Source organism: Schistocerca nitens, chromosome 9 (genome assembly GCF_023898315.1).
Source record: "Schistocerca nitens isolate TAMUIC-IGC-003100 chromosome 9, iqSchNite1.1, whole genome shotgun sequence".
Taxonomy (NCBI): domain Eukaryota; kingdom Metazoa; phylum Arthropoda; class Insecta; order Orthoptera; family Acrididae; genus Schistocerca; species Schistocerca nitens.
In genome coordinates this window covers 31,655,029-31,677,443 of record NC_064622.1, presented here as the reverse complement: position 1 = coordinate 31,677,443, position 22,415 = coordinate 31,655,029, and the positions used below count along the sequence as shown (strand labels likewise).

The 22,415-nt window shown below is 45.3% G+C and overlaps 1 protein-coding gene across 1 annotated transcript in view; it reads right to left on the bottom strand.

Moving 5' to 3' along the window:
- LOC126203535 (uncharacterized) overlaps window positions 1-22,415 on the bottom strand; it is an 849,800-nt gene that overhangs the window by 311,834 nt on the left and 515,551 nt on the right. The gene's annotated exons all lie outside the window — the stretch shown is intronic.

The window sequence follows — 22,415 nt, the reverse complement described above, 5'->3', positions numbered from 1 at the left end:
AACACCGTGAATTCATTGTCCCAGGAAGGGGAAACTTTATTGACACATTCCTGGGGTCAGATACATCACATGATCACACTGACAGAACCACAGGCACATAGACACAGGCAACAGAGCATGCACAATGTCGGCACTAGTACAGTGTATATCCACCTTTCGCAGCAATGCAGGCTGCTATTCTCCCATGGAGACGATCGTAGAGATGCTGGATGTAGTCCTGTGGAACGGCTTGCCATGCCATTTCCACCTGGCGCCTCAGTTGGACCAGCATTCGTGCTGGACATGCAGACCGCGTGAGACGACGCTTCATCCAGTCCCAAACATGCTCAATGGGGGACAGATCCGGAGATCTTGCTGGCCAGGGTAGTTGACTTACACCTTCTAGAGCACGTTGGGTGGCACGGGATACATGCGGACGTGCATTGTCCTGTTGGAACCGCATGTTCCCTTGCCGGTCTAGGAATGGTAGAACGATGGGTTCGATGACGGTTTGGATGTACCGTGCACTATTCAGTGTCCCCTCGACGATCACCAGTGGTGTACGGCCAGTGTAGGAGATCGCTCCCCACACCATGATGCCGGGTGTTGGCCCTGTGTGCCTCGGTCGTATGCAGTCCTGATTGTGGCGCTCACCTGCACGGCGCCAAACACGCATACGACCATCATTGGCACCAAGGCAGAAGCGACTCTCATCGCTGAAGACGACACGTCTCCATTCGTCCCTCCATTCACGCCTGTCGCGACACCACTGGAGGCGGGCTGCACGATGTTGGGGCGTGAGCGGAAGACGGCCTAACGGTGTGCGGGACCGTAGCCCAGCTTCATGGAGACGGTTGCGAATGGTCCTCGCCGATACCCCAGGAGCAACAGTGTCCCTAATTTGCTGGGAAGTGGCGGTGCGGTCCCCTACGGCACTGCGTAGGATCCTACGGTCTTGGCGTGCATCCGTGCGTCGCTGCGGTCCGGTCCCAGGTCGACGGGCACGTGCACCTTCCGCCGACCACTGGCGACAACATCGATGTACTGTGGAGACCTCACGCCCCACGTGTTGAGGAATTCGGCGGTACGTCCACCCGGCCTCCCGCATGCCCACTATACGCCCTCGCTCAAAGTCCGTCAACTGCACATACGGTTCACGTCCACGCTGTCGCGGCATGCTACCAGTGTTAAAGACTGCGATGGAGCTCCGTATGCCACGGCAAACTGGCTGACACTGACGGCGGCGGTGCACAAATGCTGCGCAGCTAGCGCCATTCGACGGCCAACACCGCGGTTCCTGGTGTGTCCGCTGTGCCGTGCGTGTGATCATTGCTTGTACAGCCCTCTCGCAGTGTCCGGAGCAAGTATGGTGGGTCTGACACACCGGTGTCAATGTGTTCTTTTTTCCATTTCCAGGAGTGTACTATACTAGAACTGACACGCGATTACATTTTCACGAAATTTGGGTGCATAGATCCTGAAAAATCTGTACCCAGAACAACCACCTTTGGCCGTAATTTCGGCCTTGATACGCCTGGGCATTGTGCCAAACAGAGCTTGGATGGCGTGTACAGGTACAGCTTCCCATGCAGCTTCAACACGATTCCACGGTTCATCAAGAGTAGTGACTGGCGTATTGTGACGAGCCAGTTGCTCGGCCACCATTGACCAGACGTTTTCAATTGGTGAGAGATCTGGAGAATGTGCTGGCCAGGGCAGCAGTCCAACATTTTCTGTATCCAGAAAGGCCCGTACAGGACCTGCAATATGCGGTCGTGCATTATCCTGCTGTAATGAAGGGTTTCGCAGGGATCGTATGAAGGGTAGAGTCACGGGTCGTAACACATCTGAAATGTAACGTCCACTGTTCAAAGTGCCGTCAATGCACACAAGAGGTGACTGAGGCGTGTTAACCAATGGCACCACATACCATCACGCAGGGTGATACGCCAGTATGGCGATGACGAATACACGCTTCCAATCTGCGTACACCGCGATCTCACCAAATACGGATGCGACCATTATGATGCTGTAAACAGAACCTGGATTCATCCGAAAAAATTACGTTTTGCCATTCGTTCACCCAGGTTCGTCGTTAGTACACCATCGCAGGCGCTCCTGTCTGTGATGTAGTGTCAAAGGTAACTGCAGCCATGGTCTCCGATCTGATAGTCTGAGCTGCTGCAAACGTCGTCGAACTGTGCATACAGATTGTTGTCTTGCAAACGTCCCCATCTGTTGGCACGTGGATGGAGACGTCGCTGCACGATCCGTTACAGCCATGCGGATAAGATGCCTGTGCCTGCCGCGGAGGCCGTGAGGTTCTAGGAGCTATAGTCCGGAACCGCGCGACTGCTACGGTCGCAGGTTTGAATCCTGCCTCGGGCATGCATGTGTGTGATGTCCGTAGGTTAGTTAGGTTTAAATAGCTGTAAGTTCTAGGGGACTGATGACAGATGTTAAGTCCCATAGTGCTCAGAGCCTTTTGAACCATGTTTTAAGATGCCTGTCAGCTCGACGGCTAGTGATACGAGGCCGTTGGGATCCATCACCGCATTCCGTATTACCCTCCTGAACCCACAGATTCCATATTCTGCTAATAGTCATTTGATCTCGACCAACGCGAGCAGCAATGTCGCGATGCGATAAACCGCAATCGCGATAGGCTAAAATCCGACATTTATCAAAGTAGGAGACGCGATGGTACGCATTTCTCCTCCTTACACGAGCCATCACAACAACGTTTCACCAGGCAACGCCGGTCAACTGCTGTTTGTGTACGAGAAATCGGTTGGGAACTTTCCTCATGTCAGCACGTTGTAGATTTCGCCACCGGCGCCAACCTTGTGTCAATGCGCTGAAAGCTAATCATTTGCATATCATGACATCTTCTTCCTGTCGGTTAAATTTCGCGTCTGTAACTCGTCATCTTCATCGTGTAGCAATTTTAAAGGCCAGTAGTCTACGTGTGTACACTGACGTAAAAATTATCGCAACAGAAAAACCAATAATTGTAGAATAATGAAATGTTGGAAAGATATTTGTCGAGGGTCATATTTAAGTGATTAACATTGAAACATCACAGGTTAATGTAACTGCGATCTAACTCATGGTGCACTGATAACCGGTCTAACTGCTAGAATGCTGAGTGCAAAAATGTATGGTTGGTGTTGTGCAGGGACTGATGACCTCAGACGTTAAGTCCAATAGTGCGTAGAGCCATTTCTTTGCGTTGTACATATACCGGATGTAAGTTTGTGCAATGGAGTTCCAAATCTGTTGGGCTTGGCACGTTAGTACAGAGACGGTTAATGCTGGTCGTGGATGACGCTGCCGTCTTCGTCCGATGGTGTCCCGTATGTTTTCCACTGGGGACGTATCTAGTGATCAAGCAGACCAAAGTAACCTGTCGACAGTCTTCAGAGCATGTTGAGTTACGAGAGCTGTTTGTGGATGAGCGTTACCCTGTTGGAAAACAGCCACTGCAATGTTGTTTATGAATGTTATCGTAGCAGGTCGAGTCACCAAACTGACGTACAAATTTGCAGTGGGATAACCACGAGAGTACTCCTCCTGTCATATGAAATCGCACCCGACACCATAACTCCAGGTGTAGGACCAGTGTGTCTAGCACGCAAAGCAGTTGGTTACAGGCCCTCTGTTCGCCTCCTCCTGATCAACACACGGCCGTCACTGGCAACGAGGGAGAACCAGGTTTCATCAGAAAACCTAACAGACCTGCACTCGGCCCCCCAGTGAACTCTCGCTTGACACTACTGAAGACTGAAGTAGCAAATGAGAGTGATTTGGGGTCTGTGGAATGCACGCTATTTTCCGTCTGGTTCGGAGCTGCCCTCGAAGTAACCGATTTGTAATAGTTCGCTGTGCCACTGTGGCGCCAACTGCTGATCGATTTGCTGCTGCAGATGCGATACCATGTGCCAGAGACATACGACGAACACGATGGTCTCCCTCTCGGCAGTGCCACGTGGCCGTTCTGAGCCCAGTCTTCTTGCGACCGTACGTTCGTGTGAACAATGCTGCCAGAAATCCTGTACAGTGGCTACGTTCCTGGCAGGTCTTTGTGCAACACCGCAGAACGAACACCCAGCTTCTCGCGGTCCTGATAAACAACCTCGTTCATATTCAGTGAGATGTAGATACTGGCTTCTTTGTTGCGTTAAAGACATTCATTACTAACAGGAATTCACCACGCCCAGTCTCAGAGGTAACTAACGCTCATGACAGTTACAACGTGTCTTCAAAGCAAGCCAGATTTGCATCCTCATACTGGCGTTACTTGCGCCACTCTTAGGCGACTGGTCTGAAATGTGAACAGACGGCATCTTTCATTTATGTCACATAACCCCTTCCTGGTGTTGCGATGTTTCCTTTAGTATAGGATTGTAGGTACGTATGTTCCTAAAGCACTGGACTGATTTCAACCAAACTTTCTACACATGTAACTTATTATCTGGAAAGTATCGGTGTGGGGATAATAACCATCTACCTGCCACACCGGTGTGAGTGGGTGTGAAAAAGTAGAATAGCCAGCGAGGAGCGAACACCCATTTTGAGTCATCCAGTTCTGATTGTTCAAATGGCTGTGAGCACTATGCGACTTAACATCTGAGGTCATCAGTCCCCTAGAACTTAGAAATACTTAAACCTAACTAACCTAAGGTCATTACACACATCCATGCCCGAGGCAGGAATTGAACCTGCGACCGTAGCGGTCGCGCGGTTCCAGGCCGAAGCGCCCAGAACCGCTCTACCACAACGGCCGGCAGTCATCCAGTATTTGCAAATCCCAGCACTTACAGACCTCAAACAAACTTTACACATCATTTGAAACCATTAAGAAGCCTTTTTGTTGTTGATGAATCCCACATTACGAAAGAAAAATCTTTTATCGCTTACTACATTTTGGGTGTTCACGTAATGAAACCGCCGCTTGAAGCGTGGCGTTTTCATTTCTTACTTCTTTACTGCTAACTCTGTTCACAACACGTTTTGCAAACGGTATTCATATATCGCGTTGATGTTCATGGAAAAAAACAGATGATTGTACGACACGGAATTCACGAGATATGACGCTATAAACACTGAGATGGGCCACACAGATGGAAGTTGGAGGTGAGAAATCCAGGATGTAGTGTCGATGAGGAAGAACAGTCGAATTAAGTTTTGTGAGATACTCTCGGGTGTGCAAACTTGCGTGAAGCCTTGCGTTGTCATGGAGAAGCAGAAGGTTATTTCCATTTTGTGGCGACGAATACACTGCAGTCGTTTCTTTCATTCCTGTGGATAAGAAGAAACATTTCAGAATTGATCTTTGCACCATGAGGGAGGACGTAAAACAGACTAACCAGTGGCGGCTAGTGAATATGCGTCCTGGGTGTTCACAAATTTTTAGATTCAGATAAATTTGAGAGAGTGAAATTAATAGCATCTGCTGTATAACAGTTACATTTATCAACAAGTTTATACAACTACAGCCACTGCCAATAATAATAAGAACAGTAATGACAATAATAAGATTCGTAACTGAACTAAGAAAAGAAAGAATTGCTTTTGCGGAATTTTGTTGTTTTGTACATAATTAAGTATCGTTTAGGGCAATAACGAAATAATGTGTAAGCTTCCGCAGCTCCTCATTTCGCATTTTTGTATTAGTGGGAGTTTTCGCGCTTTTCCGTTATTTTCGTACAAATGTACAAAATTTCTAACAGATGTATTAATTCACGAATTTATTTCCGGGCTGAAAATCAGATATTATTATGCAGCACCCACACAGCAACTTGTCGTAACTGTGGACTTCGTTGTTAAATGTTCGCTTGTAATCACGTTTATTTGATTTCGTAACGCTCTCAATCAAAGGGTATGTTCTCGTAGGTCCTAGTTCGCCTGCGGCAAACTCATCCTGATAATTTAGTTCTAAGTTCCCAGAATGAGATCTTCTCTCTGCAGCGGAGTGTGGGCTGATATGAGACTTCCAGGCAGATTAAAGCTATGTGCCTGACCGAGACTCGAACGGGACCTGCACCTTTTTTCGGGCAAGGGTTCTACCGACAGAACTACACAAATACGACTCACCACCCATACTTACAGCTTTACTTTTCTGTTAGCATTTAGATTCTGCATAGTTCATGCTTACACTGCACACGAAAACCGATTCTCGCACACTAAACAACCAACTCTAAACACACAATGCCGTTGGTGGAAATGATTAAGCTCAAATAGTAATGTTTACCAACATGAGAACTTGACTAGTATACAAATGAGGCGCTGACAATCATAGGGGCCTTAAACACATCTCCATCGATCTCACTTTTAAGTGAATCACAGTGTTACAGCTTTTCGTGAATTATCATATATACAATGCGGGCCTACAGCGCAGATAAACCTGACACACTATAAGATCAACAGATTTCAGAAGCGTGAATAAATGCTGCAGTCTCACAATCGACTCTGATCTGCTTTAGGCCCTTATGATTCTCAGCGTCTTAAATGTACGAGGATCGCCAGCTTTTGTGGCCGAGCGGTTCTAGGCGCTTCAGTTCGGAACCGCGCTGCTGCTACGGTCGCAGGTTCGAAACCTGCCTCGGGCATGGATGTGTGTGATGTCCTTAGGTTAGTTAGGTCTAAGTAGTTCTAAGTCTAGGGGACTGATGACCTAAGACTTTAAGTCCTATTGTGCTTAAAGTCATTTGAACCATTTTTTTTACGATGGTCATTCAATAATTATAGAGACAAATTGGTCTGGAGTAAAAAGCGTTTATTTTTACAGTAGAATACTTTTTCTACTTTTCAACATAATCCCCTTGAACATTCATGCACTTGTTCCAACGAGCTGCAAGCTTTTTTATTCCGACTGCAAATAACCTTTTATCTTGATGTTTGAGCCAATTTCCCACAACATTTTTCACGTCCTTGTTGTCCTAGAACCACTTCCTATGTAATGCCTCCTCCAGTGAACCAGACAAATGGAAATCACTAAATGGTAAATCAGGACTGTAAGGGGGTTGAGGCAGTACCTCCCAGACCCCTTTGTCGATGGTTTCACGTGTTAGTTGAGTAATATGAGTACGTGCGTTGTTTTTCTGGAGAATCACACTTCTCCTCTGAGATCCACGACGTCTCTCTCCCATAGACACCTGGTTCATAAGCTAATCCGAGAAATACTGGCTATTCATTGTAAGCTGCTCTTCGAGATACTCACAAAAAACTGCACCTTCAGCGTCCCAAAACACTGTCAACATCACTTTTCCTGCTAATACTTGGGTTTTGAATTTTTTCTTCACAGGTGAGTTGGTGTGCTTCCACTCATTGCTTTCTCTTTTTGATTCTGGCTCATAATTCGAATTCAGGTTTCATCACAAGTTAAAATTTTGTTGAGGAAGTGCTCACCTTCTCTTTCACAACGTTTGTTTAGCTCTGTGCACACTCTCAACCTTGTTTCCTTGCGTATCCGTGTCAACTCCATTGGGACCGATTTTGCACATGTTTTGCGTTACTTCAGCCTGTTACAGATAATGTTATGAACTGTACCAGTACTTATTTGTACTTTATCAATTATAATTTCCACAGTGAGCTGACGGTCGGCACGAATAATGCCATCAATTCGACTTTTAAGTGAGAGACTTGAAAGTGCAACTGTTCGGTCAGAACGGTGTTCGTGAGTCTCTCAGTCGCAAACTTTTTGAACAGCTCTACCCACTTAGAAATACGTGCACGATTCATACTACCTTCACCATAAACTTTAGACATTCTACAGTATATACTCACTGGTTTCTTGCCTTCAGCAAGTAAGAAACGAATAACAGAACGTTGTTCAACTAATGTGGTCGTTTCAAGCCGACTCGCCAACTTGAAATATGTTTTTGAGGTTATGAACAAAACACTGTTGATACAGTGGCTGATCAGGGCTCATCCCAGTGATGCTAACTTAAAGCCACGAAAGTACCAAACTTACCGTACTAACAGTTTATTTCCCCAGACCAATGTGTCTAATTATTGAATGACCATTGTTTACTGTTTGATAAAATACAAAACTTAATATACTATATCTCATTCAGAATACCACAAAATAGGTTTACTGTCAATACATCAACATATCTTGACATACGATCCAATTTTGCTAGAATATTTAGTGACTGAATTAGCATATCTGAGAAGAGTTCTATGATCTAGCAGCATCTATGCCGAGCGAATGGGGATAAAAGTCTGCCGCAGTCTGCTACCGCCTGGTGGTACTGACGTAAACTTATAGTAGAGTGGCAAGGGGTAGCTGTTCACATCGTGAACCTTGCACGTTGTTTATCAAATCTGTATATCTTTGGCCCATAAGACAATTAAGTCGGGCGAGCTACGCATGCGCAAATGCTCCTTGAAACGTACACAACTGAAGGTGTACTTGTGACGCTGTTGCCAAATTTCACGCAGTCTGGAGAAGCAGTAGCGCGGTATACAGGGTTATTACAAAGGATTGAAGCGATTTGGCAGCTCTACAATAACTTTATTATTTGAAATATTTTCAAAATGCTTTGCACACACATACAAAAACTCAAAAAGTTTTTAGGCTTTCACAAATGTTCGATATGTGCCCCTTTAGTGATTCGGCAGACATCAAGCCGATAAACAAGTTCCTCCCACACTCGGCGCAGCATGTCCCCATCAATGAGTTCGAAAGCATCGTTGATGCGAGCTCGCAGTTCTGGCACGTTTCTTGGTAGAGGAGGTTTAAACACTGAATCTTTCACATAACCCCACAGAAAGAAATCGCATGGGGTTAAGTCGGGAGAGCGTGGAGGCCATGACATGAATTGCTGATCATGATCTCCACCACGACCGAGCCATCGGTTTTCCAATCTCCTGTTTAAGAAATGCCGAACATCATGATGGAAGTGCGGTGGAGCACCATCCTGTTGAAAGATGAAGTCGGCGCTGTCGGTCTCCAGTTGTGGGCATGAGCCAATTTTCCGCGGGCTACGCGTGAAACTTGCCCGCACGCGTTCAACCGTTTCTTCGCTCACTGCAGGACGACCCGTTGATTTCCCCTTACAGAGGCATCCAGAAGCTTTAAACTGCGCATACCATCGCCGAATGGAGTAGGCAGTTGGTGGATCTTTGTTGAACTTCGTCCTGAAGTGTCGTTGCACTGTTATGACTGACTGATGTGAGTGCATTTCAAGCACGACATACGCTTTCTCGGCTCCTGTCGCCATGTTGTCTCACTGCGCTCTCGAGCGCTCTGACGACAGAAACCTGAAGTGCGGCTTCAGCCGAACAAAACTTTGAGTTTTTCTACGTATCTGTAGTGTGTCGTGACCATATGTCAATGAATGGAGCTACAGTGAATTTATGAAATCGCTTCAATCATTTGTAATAGCCCTGTATTTCAGTGCCGTATCTTTCATATTGCAGCAACTACGTTACGTTTACCAACATTCAAAGAAAAATAACCAATAAATCCGCACGTTATTGCAAGTTATGGTGTTCCCATGCACTTGGGCCCTTACACAGGAGCCGCCACTGAGACTAGCCGCTTTGACTCGAAATACAGCGTCGCCATGATTTTACCGGCTGGAGGTGCAGCTTTGAACTGTTTTTCGGAGGAGAGGCGGTGTAGCACCATTCCATGGACTGCCGTTTTGTTTCTAGTTACAAGTGAAGAACCCCTGCTTCATCGCATGTGACGATGTTCAACAAAAAACCTCGCAACGCTCAAGCAGTTCCATATGGATGGTCGTTGCTCTTTACGGTCTTCTGTTTGGCAGCAAAGAACCCGTCGGCATACAGCATTGAGTACACCTACTGGTGGCCGAGTGTGTCAGCACTACCAACATTTGAGTAGAGAAGGTTTCGGTTGTGGTTCGTCGGTCACCTCGAATGAGAGTTTCCGCTCGTTCAAACATTGCAGGAGTCAGAGACGTGCGCGGCTGGCGGACGCGCGGAAGATTGGACAGGTCTGCGCGACCTTGTTGCGATTATGACAGACGTCTCAGCCAACGATTTACCGTGCTTTTGTTCACTGACATGTCTCTGTAGACTTTCTGCAAGCATCTATGAATATCTGGGATGCTCTGGTTTTCCTCCAAAAGAAACTCTATGACAGCTCTCTGCTTGGAACACACCTGCGCTATAGGCGCCATTTTGCAGGGTACGTATTGGGCCGCTACCTACCGGCACTTCATCAAACTACTGGGACTAAAGTGGGAATATCCGACCATGTCCACACTTTTTCAACCAAGACTGGCAGAGAAAAAAATGTGTTGCATTCATTAGTGAACGCCCCTCATAGAAAAGGTTTCTAAATATGAAATCATACAAGATCTTCGAAATTCTGAGAAAAATATGAGTAAGCCATAGGGCAAGACGGGTGATACAAAGTATGTGCCATAGCTCGAATGTAACAATGAAAATGGAAGACCACGAACAAACTGCTCGGACTAAAAATTGTGTAAGACCGAGAGTCCTGGCAGAATTGCCTGCAGGTCTAAATTATCCTTGGGACAAGAACCGTGTGCGTGTTCGAACAGCAAGGCGAGAGGTGGTCCCTTTCGGGACACAAATCTCGCACGTCCGGCGCGCCGTGGGGCTTAGCGGCGTATCGCTTACTAACGAGCTCTTGAGCCGCGTTAATCACCACTAGGATTACAGCACCAGTCATTCGGTGTACCTGCCCTGGTAGGAGGAAATGGAGCGTTGGCCGCGACGCTCATCTAGCACTGCTACGAATCGTTAACCAGCAACGTTTTGCGTCAGCAATTGAATATTTTGGTTGGTGCGAGGGAACAGGAGGCTACTGCTATGGAGGCGGTACTTATGTGGATGTATGCACATTGCATTAGCCTCTGTGTATTCACATATCCTGTCAGATGATGTGGGCTTCGTCTGTCCACAAAATCTTCCACGGCCAATCACTGTCCACATCCATGCGAGCCAGAAATTCTAAAGCAAAGGTCTCTCTCTCATGCTGGCAGGTCAACAGGAAGAAACTCGTGCACATGCGTAATTTTGAATGGATAGCAAAGAACGATGTTTGGTAGGATTTTACGCACCGTGCTCAAGGGTATCTCTAACGTTAGGGCAATTCTCCGTACACTACACATTTGCACATCGCCACTCTTCTCCTGCATTGCTGTGGCCACTGCCTCCTCTGACGTCGAATCAGTTCTTTTCCTCTCTCTACCAGGATGCACACCAGAAGAACCATTCTTTTAGAATTTCCGAATCACTTTTTCCAGTCAGTCAGAAGAACGTCTGCAGAGCGACGTGGGCACACTCGTCATTCTTGTGATACAGCTTTACAAGCAGAGTGCGAGCCTGCATTGAGAGTCATGGCGAACGTCGCAGACGCGAAAGGAGGGAAAGATATGTATCCAGCGCGTTTATACCGACTGCAATGGGTCGTGCGCGTGACAGGCGTTGTCATTCACGTATTCTGACACATACAGCCCCATCTATTGATCAATTTTCACACTATTTTTTTCTTTTGCCAAATGTTTTCCCCTTTCTATAATAATATTCTGTTGCAAATTGACATCATTGTAACCAGTGGTATTATTTCTATAGTATTTTGAAAGTTTACCTTCAATTATAAACACTATGTACATTATATCCTCTCAGATTCTTTGCGATTGTTACTGACGATACTCCCTGGCGCTTTGTGCGTATACACACACTTTACCTGATGTTGAGCTATGTGCTGAAGTAAAAAGTGCTGGGAGTGCAGGAGGACGGCGTAGGTTATCTTCAATGACAAAGATTTCCAATAAATAGTAATAAAATGATAGTTATTGAATATGATGAAATAATCATCTCAAATGCGGCGTTCTATTGTGAAATGTCCAGCAAAATTATTACAAGTCTTCTAAAACATTGAAGATCTGTCACTGTGCCTCTGAGTGATGCCTACGTAGAGTGCAAAACTGGCCTATGGTGGTTCAAAATGGCTCTGAGCACTATGGGACTTAATATCGGAGATCATCAGTCCCCTAGACTTAGAGCTACCTCAAATCTAACTAACCTAAGGACATCACATACATCCATGCCCGAGGCAGGATTCGAACCTGCAAGCGTAGCAGCAGCGCAGTTCCGGACTGAAGCGCCTAGAACCGCTCGGCCACAACGGCCGGCCACCTATGATGCCTACAGAGCCTGAGATTCCGAGACGGCGGACGAACAGCGCAGCTTGAAGACTCGGCGGTACCTGGAGACTGTACATGACTCGGCTCACTGAAGAGAACTGTCTGCCGCAGCGCAGTGCTCCAGTATTTAACGAAGCATCGACCAATCGCTGTCCACATACGTGATGCCCATGGGTTAGCATCTGCGGCCCCTGGGGGACCTCGGTACAGACCGTATTGCAAACTCGTACAGCTACTGTGCTACGAGTGTTTTGAGTGCGGCTAATCGATTGTGCTTCGGTAATCTCTGGAGTCGTGAGTACCGTCACCGCAAAAAGCAAAATTTTCTTTTTGGTTTAATTCACATTAGCAGTTCCATTAATTCAGTGTTCATGCAGCAGATAATGTTCCCAACGTTACGTCAATCCCAATGACGTTCTCTACTTCAAGCTTTCATGGTTAATTAAGGGTATGTGGATGTATCTTCGATTTGCCGCGCTGACATACATCACAGGAGCTTTCATTTCACATTAATGGAATATTTTTGCTAAATTTTCGATTTGCCTATTGGCAAGGAAAACGGTTTCAGTCCGCTTAAGTAACTTCTTTCCAGCCTACACGATCATCCAAAGTATTTCTGAAATCATTTCTCGTATCTTGCATATAGTACTGAGCTACTATCAATAAATACGTGAGGAAGTGTTCCACATAATTATTCATAAATGACTGTTGGATGGTAGCTGATGATCCCCAGTAACTCGTTTGGATTCAAGCTGACAACGGGGCTTTGCGCCCATTGTGGTATTAGAGAGAGGGCATCATTCTGAGAGAGCTGATGGAATATTAGAGCTGGCACTTAAGTACAGCTGCATCTGATCAGCATTAAATAGAATTCATTGTAAAAAGGTGCCTCGGGCATGGATATGTGGGATGTCCTTTTTTCTAAAAAGGATGAGATTCTGAAACACTGGGACAAGAGAAACGGAATTAAGAAAGTATCATGATGGACACTTTTCTTCAAGTAATGCTCCACTTCTTGGACAGCCGTGGACATCCGTTTCTCTTGAAATAGGTGAATCACAGGAGCAAACGATTACATTATTTGGGTCATTAGTTGGTATCATTTGCAGTAATGAGATAACGAAATGAAGGCTATAAAACACAGTCCTGAATCCAAGGAGTGTCAAAGTGATCAGTTTAGAGGTGACCTCTGAGATTGTCGGATATTAACACAGTCTTATTTCATGGCCTTTTCCGGGGGCGCTTTTGGTATTTTTTGTGGCTGTTATAAATCAGTAGTCCATGAACTAATCATGAACGTTATACTACTAAGATTTGAATATTGCAGATTAAATGCAAACTGGCGTTCAATCGGACGATAATTTTTGGTTATGGCCATAACTCGCATGGAGATATGGTTTTTAAGATGTTTCTGAACTCAATAACTTCTGTTTCTTATCAACTCTTTGCTTACCCCATCATTCACAACATCTTCAGTTTCGTATTGGTTTCCTGTACTGCGTTTGTGAAATTTCAGTGGGTGAAAATAAATGTAGAGAATGCGATGCGTTTACCGTGGGGGCTATAGTAGTCATCATTAGACTACATTACTTTCAGTACACTTTACATTACACAACAAAGTATTGTCACAACTGAAGTATTACACTGTGCGAAAAGGAAATGAGGAATTAAGTAACAGTTCTAAACTCAAATTTTCCTGCTACAATAAAATTGTGATCACCTGTTCACATCCGTCGCTTGTGGTTGTAGTGAACACCATTGTTTCGCAAGCAAATGTTTGAGCGGTTGTTCCTTCATTGCGTACGTTTGCTCAAGGGAAATCTAGTTTCATTAGCAGTACATACAGGCATGAAATATTAATGGATTTTCCGTTCGACAACACAGTCTGGCTTATGAAAGCAAGAGTAGGTATACGATTACCATTAATAACGTTTGCAGTCCGCTCGCAGTTCATTTATGATATTGGCCTGTACTTCAGAATTAATTGTATCTCTACTGCCTGCGAAAACCAACGTTCATTTTATAGTCGACTGAGATGGGACACATCAACTCCGCCATATCTTAATTACTTACTTATTCGCTTTCTCAATTCATGGTGGCCTTTCTAGCATTGTTAGCAAGAAAATGCGCAAGGGTCATAGGACCTCTACGTGATGCCAACTGAGTGTTAAATTCAAATGTTCCAAGCAAGCATGTTCAGCAGGAGTTACGTTTCTGTCTGTATCAACGCTGAGACCTAGACTAATTGCTCGGCAAAGATATTAAGCAGTCATCATTGGATTTCTGCTATTTACATGTGTACAGACAGCAGACCCAAAATCGTTCAGGTGGTTAAATTAGTGTGATTTACACACGATTTAGAAACGAAACCGTCAGCACGCTTAATCTGGACAGTTAAATATTATTGATCTTTACGTCAAATTTTTTACGTTTTTCCTCCAGCGCATACGCCTATTACAAACGATACATAGTATCTTATCGTATTTATGTATATGTAGGTGCCACGTAACAATAACCTGACAAGTTGATTATTTAGGGACACGGTCTACTGCCCGTTTATGTTAAAATAAAAAGTTCGATTTTATGCTATACTGCATGAACAAATGCCAGTTTTAACAGGCCCACAGCTAGTTAGCATGCTTCTGTTGAAAACATTCATCGAACTAATGATACTTCTTATTGCGTGTGTTTCATTGTGAAACAGATTAAGCATGTAATATAACTGCCATGGATTCACCGCTTTCTGTACTCAAAGATAGATAACAGGCTTAAACTGAAAGGTATGTGGTATTGTCACCTAAGTACACATAATACAAGCATGTTCTAGCGATATACACCTCTGACGACGTGATATAATTGCTTTATAATTTCTTGTTGCTTTTCATGTCACTGATTTTACATATAGTTTCTTATACAGATCTCAACATCTGCTTCACGTTTCCACTTTTCGTTTCTTTTTCCACATCGTGAGTAACGTGCAGTTATACATTCACAGTAAGAACAACGCTTTACTCAGAGAAAAAAGCTTTTTGTGACCCAAAAGGGCGATATTACTTTAACTAAAATATTTTTATGAGAAATATTCATATAAAAAGTGGTAATTTTTATGTATGCTGGCAGGATAAATTAGATCCAGCTTTTGTATGACCTACATAAAATGCTAATATTTGTTAGTCAAGCGGGTGGTATTCCACACTACATTAGCTTTGAAAATATTACGAACTATTAAATATTTCTTACAACAAGATGCCAACTTGATTTAATCATTGTCTTATAAATCTGAATTGCACTAATTAAAAACCAGCACTCTGTAAGAGAATGTTTTACTATTAGTAATTACTGAACTATAAAGCAAAATTGTATTTACCTGGAAATAACAATATATTAGTAGAAACTGATCAAAGAGTCATATGGCTTTATGAAATACAGTTTTCTCCTCGCTCGGACAGCCATGTAAGGAGCTAATGTTATAACCTGATCGCCCTTACTGGAAGAAGTTATATGAATGTGGAAAAATGAAGTTTGAATGGGGTGTTATTCAAATAATAGTCTGACTGAGTGCGTTGCAGTGCAGTTTCTGTCAATCGCTGGTATGTAAGGAAATAAATCGCATACGTGAAGGGAACCTGGGGTTCTCTGGAGAGTGAACTATGATAAAATAACGCAACCATTCTATCCATGTATGTAATGGATTCGACGATCTGCTAATGCATGTTTACGGTGTCGTGTAAAAGACGTGTGGAACTGAGAAATGACCTACATATTTAGGAAAATGTCAACCAGTTATTCAATATTTTTATTAGTTGAAAGCTGCAGACGGAGGGTTCGAAATACTAGTCGAATATACGAACGTTCCTTTTTGAATGTGAAGAAAATCACGAAAAGTAGTCTCATTAAAAAATTAACATTAATTTGTACAACTGCACACATAGTACTATTACTATAAATTTCTCTTATATTCATATAACGGAATTTATATTTATTTGTAATCCTCTAGTGATAGAATAATACCGTCCGTCTTCAAATCACAGATTAAAATTTTTACATAACCAGAGCAAGCACTACCCAGACATGATGAAGTTGGCACTAGAGAGAAATTCCAGCCGGGCTGCTTCACGACATTCAAAAGCCTGAGAAAAAACCCTCAGAGCTTTCAGATGAAACAGAGGTCTAATTGCAAAATAGTCTGCCTACAAGCAGGTAACTCAGGTTTAGCAATGTATTTCGAAATTAAACATTGTTATTAAAATGTATGTATGTGTAGTTTTACATGTATTTAGAGACGAAATCAAACGCAGGGTTTAGAATATTGGTGCAGCCTGCTGGTTTTGTTTCATTTTTAAGAAGTTGTAATACGCTATTGTATGTTCAAGATAATTGTACCATTTGTCCGAGAAGAAACGATGTTGCGACGTTGATGTTTGATTATGAAACTTTCACAATACAATTACGAATTGAATTACATTTTAATATTCCGCAAACTCGGTATGTCAATGTTTCTTTACAGCATTTCGGAAGATGAACATACACTCCTGGAAATGGAAAAAAGAACACATTGACACCGGTGTGTCAGACCCACCATACTTGCTCCGGACACTGCGAGAGGGCTGTACAAGCAATGATCACACGCACGGCACAGCGGACACACCAGGAACCGCGGTGTTGGCCGTCGAATGGCGCTAGCTGCGCAGCATTTGTGCACCGCCGCCGTCAGTGTCAGTCAGTTTGCCGTGGCATACGGAGCTCCATCGCAGTCTTTAACACTGGTACCATGCCGCGACAGCGTGGACGTGAACCGTATGTGCAGTTGACGGACTTTGAGCGAGGGCGTATAGTGGGCATGCGGGAGGCCGGGTGGACGTACCGCCGAATTGCTCAACACGTGGGGCGTGAGGTCTCCACAGTACATCGATGTTGCCGCCAGTGGTCGGCGGACGGTGCACGTGCCCGTCGACCTGGGACCGGACCGCAGCGACGCACGGATGCACGCCAAGACCGTAGGATCCTACGCAGTGCCGTAGGGACCGCACCGCCACTTCCCAGCAAATTAGGGACACTGTTGCTCCTGGGGTATCGGCGAGGACCATTCGCAACCGTCTCCATGAAGCTGGGCTACGGTCCCGCACACCGTTCGGCCGTCTTCCGCTCACGCCCCAACATCGTGCAGCCCGCCTCCAGTGGTGTCGCGACAGGCGTGAATGGAGGGACGAATGGAGACGTGTCGTCTTCAGCGATGAGAGTCGCTTCTGCCTTGGTGCCAATGATGGTCGTATGCGTGTTTGGCGCCGTGCAGGTGAGCGCCACAATCAGGACTGCATACGACCGAGGCACACAGGGCCAACACCCGGCATCATGGTGTGGGGAGCGATCTCCTACACTGGCCGTACACCACTGGTGATCGTCGAGGGGACACTGAATAGTGCACGGTACATCCAAACCGTCATCCAACCCATCGTTCTACCATTCCTAGACCGGCAAGGGAACTTGCTGTTCCAACAGGACAATGCACGTCCGCATGTATCCCGTGCCACCCAACGTGCTCTAGAAGGTGTAAGTCAACTACCCTGGCCAGCAAGATCTCCGGATCTGTCCCCCATTGAGCATGTTTGGGACTGGATGAAGCGTCGTCTCACGCGGTCTGCACGTCCAGCACGAACGCTGGTCCAACTGAGGCGCCAGGTGGAAATGGCATGGCAAGCCGTTCCACAGGACTACATCCAGCATCTCTACGATCGTCTCCATGGGAGAATAGCAGCCTGCATTGCTGCGAAAGGTGGATATACACTGTACTAGTGCCGACATTGTGCGTGCTCTGTTGCCTGTGTCTATGTGCCTGTGGTTCTGTCAGTGTGATCATGTGATGTATCTGACCCCAGGAATGTCTCAATAAAGTTTCCCCTTCCTAGGACAATGAATTCACGGTGTTCTTATTTCAATTTTCAGGAGTGTACATAAAACTAGGCGCATAATAGCATGAGAACTGTGTCTTTCCATATATAGCATTTCAATAGTTTTAAAATATCTGCACAGATGACGTTTACCCGTTCATCATTTAATTTATGTGAACTTCATCTTAAAAAATATTCTGTACACTAAGAATCAGTAACGATACCTTTCTGCCATTCGACTAAAATTTGATAAATTCACACTAACGAAGACTGTCGTTACTAATGACCCGTGAATTAGGCTCCTGGTCATCATCTGATGAGAAGCAATTAAATGTGTTTTCACCCACGTTTCCTAGTAAAAGGCGTGGTGAACACTCTAGCAGCGTTCGTCGGGACGGTCATTCAAATGTCTGAGCAGTCAATACGATTAAGGTTTTCTGTTGTATCTCTAACATAAGTTAAATGCCGCATTCAGTTCGTTTCAAATAAGTGCGGCATATTTCCTTCCTAACCTTCCTGTTAAAAGGCTTGGGGGTCTGTCCCAAATAACCTCGTCACGTTCCCTCCTATTTCCTACCGGATGTTTCGTAATTCCTATTACAAGTCTGTGGTGCTTCCAGAGAGGATTTGGTAAATGGTTTTGATAAGGGCCCTATGATCGAAAAAATTGATTTTGGATATAAAATATGTTTGAAGATGGAGTCCCTTTTAAATCTTTCGCTTAACAGTACGCACACACAAATAGAGACTATGGCGCCGTCGTCAAGTCCAAGGTACACTCCTGGAAATTGAAATAAGAACACCGTGAAATCATTGTCCCAGGAAGAGGAAACTTTATTGACACATTCCTGGGGTCAGATACATCACATGATCACACTGACAGAACCACAGGCACATAGACACAGGCAACAGAGCATGCACAATGTCGGCACTAGTACAGTGTATATCCACCTTTCGCAGCAATGCAGGCTGCTATTCTCCCATGGAGACGATCGTAGAGATGCTGGATGTAGTCCTGTGGAACGGCTTGCCATGCCATTTCCACCTGGCGCCTCAGTTGGACCAGCGTTCGTGCTGGACGTGCAGACCGCGTGAGACGACGCTTCATCCAGTCCCAAACATGCTCAATGGGGGACAGATCCGGAGATCTTGCTGGCCAGGGTAGTTGACTTACACCTTCTAGAGCACGTTGGGTGGCACGGGATACATGCGGACGTGCATTGTCCTGTTGGAACAGCAAGTTCCCTTGCCGGTCTAGGAATGGTAGAACGATGGGTTCGATGACGGTTTGGATGTACCGTGCACTATTCAGTGTCCCCTCGACGATCACCAGTGGTGTACGGCCAGTGTAGGAGATCGCTCCCCACACCATGATGCCGGGTGTTGGCCCTGTGTGCCTCGGTCGTATGCAGTCCTGATTGTGGCGCTCACCTGCACGGCGTCAAACACGCATACGACCATCATTGGCACCAAGGCAGAAGCGACTCTCATCGCTGAAGACGACACGTCTCCATTCGTCCCTCCATTCACGCCTGTCGCGACACCACTGGAGGCGGGCTGCACGATGTTGGGGCGTGAGCGGAAGACGGCCTAACGGTGTGCGGGACCGTAGCCCAGCTTCATGGAGACGGTTGCGAATGGTACTCGCCGATACCCCAGGAGCAACAGTGTCCCTCCTAATTTGCTGGGAAGTGGCGGTGCGGTCCCCTACGGCACTGCGTAGGATCCTACGGTCTTGGCGTGCATCCGTGCGTCGCTGCGGTCCGGTCCCAGGTCGACGGGCACGTGCACCTTCCGCCGACCACTGGCGACAACATCGATGTACTGTGGAGACCTCACGCCCCACGTGTTGAGCAATTCGGCGGTACGTCCACCCGGCCTCCCGCATGCCCACTATACGCCCTCGCTCAAAGTCCGTCAACTGCACATACGGTTCACGTCCACGCTGTCGCGGCATGCTACCAGTGTTAAAGACTGCGATGGAGCTCCGTATGCCACGGCAAACTGGCTGACACTGACGGCGGCGGTGCACAAATGCTGCGCAGCTAGCGCCATTCGACGGCCAACACCGCGGTTCCTGGTGTGTCCGCTGTGCCGTGCGTGTGATCATTGCTTGTACAGCCCTCTCGCAGTGTCCGGAGCAAGTATGGTGGGTCTGACACACCGGTGTCAATGTGTTCTTTTTTCCATTTCCAGGAGTGTATAATGAGCCCTCTTTTTACAATCACGGCTTCAGTCTTCTGCTCATTTCTCAGTCCGTCATTGGGCAGTAAGGACATCTACGGCAGCACAGAATAGCAGAATACACGTTTGAAAAGTACACAGAAGAGTTCTTAATTTATGAAGGGGGATGTAATGGTAGAACCTGCAAAATTTATGTTATGAAAACTTGTTCCGCGACCGCCTACGTCCATCACGTAACATTTTCATCCAACTCCAACATCGGCTGCAACAGTGAGGGACGTCTGCTACTATGATAGTTGACTGTGAGGCTCCAGTAATGGGCCGCACTCTCGACTCTGAAGAGTCCTTTGTCACTTAGAAGAAAGCTTCTGAGATTCCCCTGTTTTGGAGTGCATTTATTTTCTCCTATTTTACATTTACGGCAACTCAACAGATAGCAGACGTGCATTGGCAGCCTTAAGAAGTGTAGCAGAGTAAGATGGCTGCTAGATGGTTCAAATGGCTCTGAGCACTATGGGACTTAACATCTATGGTCATCAGTCCCCTAGAACTTAGAACTACTTAAACCTAACCAACCTAAGGACATCACACAACACCCAGTCATCACGAGGCAGAGAAAATCCCTGTCCCCGCCGGGAATCGAACCCGGGAACCCGGGCGTGGGAAGCGAGAACGCTACCGCACGACCACGAGCTGCGGACGATGGCGGCTAGAAGGAAGCTGGTTCCTATGCAGGCAGCGGTAACGACGGGACCGTGTGGCGCGGTATTGAATCACAGGAGTAGGGAGAGGCACGTTAAAATTATTAGAACAACCTGAATTGTGTAACCTAAACTGGAGTCATGTTCAAAAGTATCCGAACGACTAGAATTGCGAAAAATGGTGCCACTATCATATGAATCCTAACGATCTGTACTGCACAAATTGGTGTCATTTTCAAAAGTGTCGAAACAAACTTGATTACTTAGCAAGAAAACACAAATGTATTGTCAATACTGGGGTAACTTACAATATTTCCACATTTAAAACATTTGTATTATCTGTAATAAATATGTAAGCCTCATGATAGTAACGCACAGACATAGTGTTTATGTCAAGTACCTCATGTTAATCTAGTGTTTAAACTATTTGTCCAAACTATGTATACATGTCGATAATATTAGTGCAACTCTCAGTATTTCTGTGTTTAAAACTTATGTATTATTTATCCAGAATACATAAGTTTTGTCAGTAACCCACATCCAATGTTTATGTCTAGTGTCGCAACGTAATTTCCACCTCCCAAATGTCTGTCAAAAATATGGAAAGCGTATATGCATGTCTAAAATGTCTGTCAAAACTCAAGCTGCAATGACAATAGGGAAACTTCTATCTTTGTACGACGCTTGGTGCAAAACATCCCGGCCGTTGCGGCCGAGCGGTTCTAGGCGCTACAGTCTGGAACCGCGTCACCGCTACGGTCGCAGGTTTGAATCCTGCCTCGGCCATGGATGTGTGTGTTGTCCTTATGTTAGTTAGGTTTAAGTAGTTCTAGGGGACTGATGACCTCAGCTGTTAAGTCCCATAGTGCTCAGAGCCATTTGAACCATTTGCAAAGCACAGTGGAGCCCCCGTATTAAATATATCCACTTACAAATTGTGTTGTTGATTTAAAGCTGTACAAAACACATGCCAATTAAAATAATGTGTCAGCTATTAGAAGAGTACAGTTTTTGCGTAGCTTACACCTTAACATACGCTTGGCACATAAAACATGAGTATGGACTCTCAAAGAATGTGCCGCATTGCTATTTCAACGTCTAAAATGTCTGTGTTATTATTCTGTAACAGTACAGAACACATGTGGCTAAAATAATACGCTAAGCAGGGAATGAATTAGTGGTTGACTTATTCTTGGACGTAAATGAGGCTATGTTTCCTTTGGTACAAGAACGAACTGACCAACTACAATATGAAAGCGAAAAAGGATAATGTATCAAGATAAATATAATTAAAGTATCTGAATGTCGGATATCGCTTTCTTTATTACTTTTGATTTTGGGTCTATTTGCCGTTACATTCCACTGCTATAAAAAATAAAAAAAAGCTTATAAACTGTGTCTTCACAATCATACGTGTAACATGTTTATGAACTGATGTCATTTTTTCCTATACTGAGCACGATGGGTTTTGGCGACAGCTTTAATGGTTGTGCCACCTGTACTGCATGTTC